Source organism: Tribolium castaneum, chromosome 8 (assembly GCF_031307605.1).
Source record: "Tribolium castaneum strain GA2 chromosome 8, icTriCast1.1, whole genome shotgun sequence".
Lineage (NCBI taxonomy): Eukaryota > Metazoa > Arthropoda > Insecta > Coleoptera > Tenebrionidae > Tribolium > Tribolium castaneum.
Genome location: NC_087401.1, coordinates 2,562,327 through 2,568,875, shown reverse-complemented (window position 1 = coordinate 2,568,875; position 6,549 = coordinate 2,562,327). Strand labels below are relative to the sequence as shown.

The following is a 6,549-nucleotide window of genomic DNA, read 5'->3' as shown; positions in this document are numbered from 1 at the left end:
ATCAGCTTTAATTTTAGTAAAAACATAAAAATTGATAGGAGTAACTGTTTTCAAGATATAATCAAGAAACCAAAAAACTGTTACCTTAATTAAGCGTTTGCATATAAGCAAATTTAGTACTATTAGTATTATTATTATTAATGTTATTGTTATTAATATGACGATTAAAAACGACTCTGAAAACTTTGGTGACTTTTACGTCTCCTCCTTTTTCCTCTTCTAAAGTGTTAGACCCAATTAATTTAGTTTAATTTCAGTTTTTCAAACATTTTATTTTAAAGCTAATTTTTGTTAAATATTAAAAACTATAAAATGGCTTAGATTGCCTAAAACAGTGTTCTTCAACCTTTGCCATCCGGCGGAACCCTTTGTCGAGATATTTTTTTTTATGGAACCCTTCATTTAGTAATACACCCAGATGAGATTTTAGGGACAGCTGCGTTGACTTGTTACGAACAAGGTGAGCCCGTGCTTTGGTAATAAAAACTCTAAATAAGATTTAAATTTGCATTTATTTAAACAAACTTTAAACAAAAAGATAAATATTCCAAATAAAATAATATATAAAATAAAAAATAAAAATTAATGACTTTTTTGCGCTTGCTTATTATTGCACAAATTATCAATATCGGGATGGATCGTTGTTAATTGGAGACGCATATCATCCTCAGCGTCAAGTCTATTTCTGTACTTGGTTTTTGTTGCGACGTAAACAGAAAACGATTTCTCACAAAGGTAGGTTGTCACGAAAGGCATCAATTCTTTTACGGCACGTTTGGAAATTTCTGAAAATTCGTCCATTAATTTTATCCAAAATGGGCCAATGCCATCCGGTACAAAAGTAGACTTTAATGTTGTATCAGTGCGTATATCTATCAGTTGCTCCCTTTCTTTAATTGGGAGGGTATCCACATTACCACACTCATTAAACGGATTTTCGACCCAACTAATATTGTTGCACGTAGGAGGAAAATATTCCAAAAAAGTGTTTTTCAAGCCATTTAAATGTTCCAAAATATTGCTTTTTAAATTCGGGTCTAATGCAGTATTACTGGTTTCCAAAAAATCGTTTAAATTAGCAAAACATTCCGTATTATTTTTGGTGATACATTCCTCCCAAAGCTTGAGTTTAGATTTTATCGAGTTTATTCTGCTATTGACCTTAAAAATTGTAGAATTTGGTCCCTGAAGTGAAAGATTAACTTCGTTCAGGTATGAAAATATATCTGCAATGTAGGCCAGATTTTGAAGCCAACTAGTATCATTAAGTTTTCCAGCAAATTCACGTTCATTAAAAAAGATTCGAATTTCATCACGCAATTCCCAAAATCGCGTTAGGACCTTTCCCCTCGATAACCATCTTACTTCGGTATGAAGAAGGAGATTTTTATGTAAGCTTCCCAAATCATCGCACAATAGGGCAAATACCCTGGCATTTAGAGGTCTGGATTTGATGAAATTAATCATCTTAACGGCGTCATTGAGTACTTCGTGCAAAGCATTTGGTATCCGTTTGACAGCGAGAGCATGACGATGAAGGCAGCAATGGCTAGCTTTGATGTCTGGAACCAGCTTTTTTATACGTGCTATTACGCCCTTTATAACACCCACCATAGCTTTGGCTCCATCAGTGCATATGTGATAGCATAAATTCCAAGGAATTGAATGTTTTTCAAAATAAGCATTAAGTAAATTAAATATTTCTTCACCTGTTGTTTGAGTTGGCAGAGCCTTGCAAAAAAGCATATCTTCCTCAAAAGAAGATTCGTGTATGTATCTCACAAATACTAATAAAATTGCTAATCCAGCTACATCTGTGGACTCATCCATTTGCAAAGTAAATCCACATTTAGCATTTTTCAAACGATTTACTAGTACCGCTTCGCAGAAATATGACATATCTTCAATTCGTCGTGAAATCGTCGTGTCAGACAATGGGACGAGATCGACTTTGCTTGCAAATTTTTCGCCGAATACGCATGTAGTTAAGTCTTTCGTAGAAGGTTTAATTAATTTTTCAGCAATAGTATAAGCTTCGCCTTGTTTAGCTATGCGCAAGCTAACTAAATAAGATGCTTTTAGTAGATTTTTATTATCATCACGAACATATCTTTCAAAGGTATGCTTTTTCTGATTTAGTTCATTACATTTTCTTTTAAAATATTCGCTTTTACCTTTTAAAGTCGGATGTTTAGTGTCCAAATGTCGCTTCAGCTTTGCAGGATTTAAACTGCTGTTGTTCACTACTTGCTCACATATTACGCAAAGTCCATTTGGCTCATCTTTATCACCAGTCCAAGTAAATCCGAAGTTCAAGTAATCTTCATCATATTTTCGTTTTTTTCGACTTGTTGTTCCCGCTTTATTTTCTTCTCCAATAATATCTGTCGAGTCTAATGTTGGCGGAAGACAGTTGGAATTTTCAAGATAGCAAGAGGATTGTTCTTGGGATTGTGATTCCAATTTGCCACTTTTGAGCCAATTCAGCATCATATTTCTGAACGATTCTAGGTTAGGATCAAACAAAATACAATTTATTTTAAAACTGTAAGTTAACTTACCTTTGCTTGTCTAAACCTAAAACAACAACAAAACTACGACCACAAGTACAGTTACATATTTTTGAAAATTAAGGTTAAGTGCAGTGTAAGTCAACTATGCGAATGGATAACATGTTTCAACATGAAACTCCGATTGACGCATGTGCATTCTGAAGAGCGGCGCGGCCGACGTCTCTCGAATTGAAGCAATGACTAGCGGAACCCCGAAAGCCTTTGGGTGGAACCCTAGGGTTCCGCGGAACACAGGTTGAAGAACACTGGCCTAAAAACACAGATCACACATGATCTTTTGCATAGAAATGAGAAAACGCTCATGTAACACACAAAATAAGCTCCATTTTTCCTTATTAAAAGTATTATTATTATTATTACTTTTGTTACTATTACTATTATTATTATTATTATTATTATTAATATTATTATTATTATTATTATTATTATTATTAACTTTTGTATAGTAAATGTTTTTATACCAGTTTTAAAATGAGTTATTAATTTTAGACAATTTCTTGCCTAAAAACACAGATCACAGATGATTTCTTGCATAGAAATGAGAAAACACTCATATAACTCACAAAATAAGCTTCATTTTTGCTTAGAAAACTAAGCTTACTTTTATTACTATTATTATTATTTATATTATTATTATTATTATTATTATTATTATTATTATTATTATTATTATTATTATTATTTATATTATTGTTATTATTATTATTATTATTATTATTATTAAGTTTTGTATAGTAAATGTTTTTATACCAGTTTTAAAATGAGTTGTTAATTTTAGACAATTTCTTGCCTAAAAACACAGATCACAGATGATTTCTTGCATAGAAATGAGAAAACGCTTATATAACACACAAAATAAGCTTCATTTTTGCTTAGAAAACTAAGCTTACTTTTATTACTATTATTATTTTTATTATTATTATTATTATTATTATTATTATTATTATTATTATTGTTATTATTATTATTATTATTACTATTATTAAAAACTTATATTAAACAGACAGAAAACGTCGTATTATGACACATAAAAACGAATTACGTTATAGACTTGACGAGAACGGCGCATCTCGGACTCTTATAGGACTCTTATAGGGTCAAAAAGTATCAGTTTGGATTAAAACAAATTATTTTTGTTGACTCTCAGTCTGAATTGTTCATCAGTTCAAACAAAAACGGCTTATTTTAGACGATCTTTTGCTTTGAACATGAAAACATACATCGAACAGACTAAAAACGTATTAATCTGGCATAAAAGAGCAATTTATGTATCACTTTGGATAAAGGCAGCTAATCCTATTCGTTTCATTGCTTAAAATAGACAAAATTGTTAATAAATCTAACAAAAACGCTGTTTTCTAGCACAAAATACTAATTATAATATAGTTTCGACGAGAATAGCTTATTTGGAATGATTCATGCTTCCAAACGAGTAAATTTTTATTAAACAGATGCCAAACATCATGATTTGTCCTATATTTGTCCTAGTAAGCTAGGTTTTCTAAGCAAAAATGAAGCTTATTTTGTGTTATATGAGCGTTTTCTCATTTCTATGCAAGAGATCATCTGTGATCTGTGTTTTTAGGCAAGAAATTGTCTAAAATTAATAACTCATTTTAAAGCAGGTGTAAAAACATTTACTATACAAAAGTTATAATCGGTTTCTAATAATAATAATATTAATAATAATAATAATAATAATAGTAATAATAATAATAAAAATAATAGTAATAATATTAATAATATTAAAAATAATAATAATAGTAGTAATAAAAGTAAGCTTAGTTTTCTAAGCAAAAATAAAGCTTATTTTGTGTTATATGAGCGTTTTCTCATTTCTATGCAAGAGATCATCTGTAATCTGTGTTTTTAGGCAAGAAATTGTCTAAAATTAATAACTCATTTTAAAACTGGTATAAAAACATTTACTATACAAAAGTTATAAGCGGTTTTTAATAATAATAGTATTAATAATAATAATAATAATAATAATAATAATAATAATAATAAAAATAATAGTAATAATAATAATAATAATAGTAGTAATAAAAGTAAGCTTAGTTTTCTAAGCAAAAATAAAGCTTATTTTGTGTTACATGAGCGTTTTCTCATTTCTATGCAAGAGATCATCTGTGATCTGTGTTTTTAGGCCAGAAATTGTCTAAAATTAATAACTCATTTTAAAACTGGTGTAAAAACATTTACTATACAAAAGTTATAAGCGGATTTTAATAATAATAATATTAATAATAATAATAATAATAATAATAATAATAATAACAATAATAATAATAATAATAAAAATAATAATAATAGTAATAAAAGTAAGCTTAGTTTTCTAAGCAAAAATGAAGCTTATTTTGTGTGTTATATGAGTGTTTTCTCATTTCTATGCAAGAAATCATCTGTGATCTGTGTTTTTAGGCAAAAAATTGTCTAAAATTAATAACTCATTTTAAAACTGGTATAAAAACATTTACTAATCAAAAGTTAATAATAATAATAATAATAATAATAATAATAATAATAATAATAATAATAATAATAATAATAATAATAATAATAATAATATTAATAATAATTAGAATAGTAATAGTAACAAAAGTAATAATAATAATAATACTTTTAATAAGGAAAAATGGAGCTTATTTTGTGTGTTACATGAGCGTTTTCTCATTTCTATGCAAAAGATCATGTGTGATCTGTGTTTTTAGGCAATCTAAGCCATTTTATAGTTTTTAATATTTAACAAAAATTTGCTTTAAAATAAAATATTTGAAATAGTGAAATTAAACTAAATTAATTGTGTCTAACACTTTAGTAGAGGAAAAAGGAGAAGACATAAAAGTTACTAAAGGTTTCAGAGTCGTCTTTAATTGTCATATTAATAACAATAACATTAATAATAATAATACTAATAGTACTAAATTTGCTTATATGCAAACGCTGAATTAAGGTAATAGTTTTTTGGTTTCTTGCTTATATCTCGAAAACAGTTACTCCTATCAATTTTTATCTTTTTACTAAAATTAAAGCTGATAAAATTTCCTACAAAATAGTTATTTGCATTTTTTATGTACGACTAACCATAAGCGAGATATAAGTTTAAAAATAATTAATATTTAAAACAAAAGTGCTTTAACAGAAAATGCCTTGTGATTTAAAATACACTTAATTTATTGGGTCCAATACTTTATTAGAAGAAAAAGGAGGTGACATATAAGTCACTGAAGTCTTCAGAGTCGTTTTTAAATGCTGCATTTTCGTCTTCGTCTCAAACATTGAAAACTGAATTACATTTTTGTTCAGTAACAGTTACAGTTTTCTTATTGGTTTTTTGCTTATATCTCGAAAACAGTTACTCCTATCAAATTTTATCTCTCTTCCAAAATTAAAGCTGATAAAATTTCCAACAAAATAGTTATTAACATTTTTCTTGTAGGACCAAGCATAAACGAGTTATAGAGTTGAACATAAATAATATTAAACAAAAATTTGCTTTAAAATAAAATGCTTGAAAAACCGGAATTAAACTAAATTAATTGTGTCTAACACTTTAGTAGAGGAAAAAGGAGAAGACATAAAAGTCACTAAATGTTTTAGAGTCGTCTTTAGTCGTCATATTAGTAACAATAACATTAATAATAATAATACTAAAAGTACTAAATTTGCTTATATGCAAACGCTTAATTAAGGTAACAGTTTTTTGGTTTCTTGCTTATATCTCGAAAACAGTTACTCCTATCAATTTTTATCTTTTTTTCAAAATTAAAGCTGATAAAATTTCCTACAAAATAGTTATTTGCATTTTTTTGTAGGACCAACCATAAGCGAGTCATAGAGTTGGATGTAAATAATCTTTAACAAAAATTTGCTTTAAAATAAAATGTTTGAAAAACCGATATTAAACTAAATTAATTGGGTATAACACTTTAGTAGAGGAAAAATGAGAAGACATAAAAGTCACCAAAATCTT

The 6,549-nt window shown here is 27.8% G+C and overlaps 1 long non-coding RNA gene across 1 annotated transcript; it reads right to left on the bottom strand.

Moving 5' to 3' along the window:
• Positions 1-493: 493 nt before the first annotated feature.
• Positions 494-2,730, bottom strand: LOC135266991 (uncharacterized). The gene is made up of 2 exons (XR_010335218.1): positions 2,562-2,730; positions 494-2,507 (listed from the first exon to the last, which is right to left on the bottom strand). It is a non-coding gene; the product is annotated as an uncharacterized LOC135266991 (long non-coding RNA).
• Positions 2,731-6,549: the final 3,819 nt, after the last annotated feature.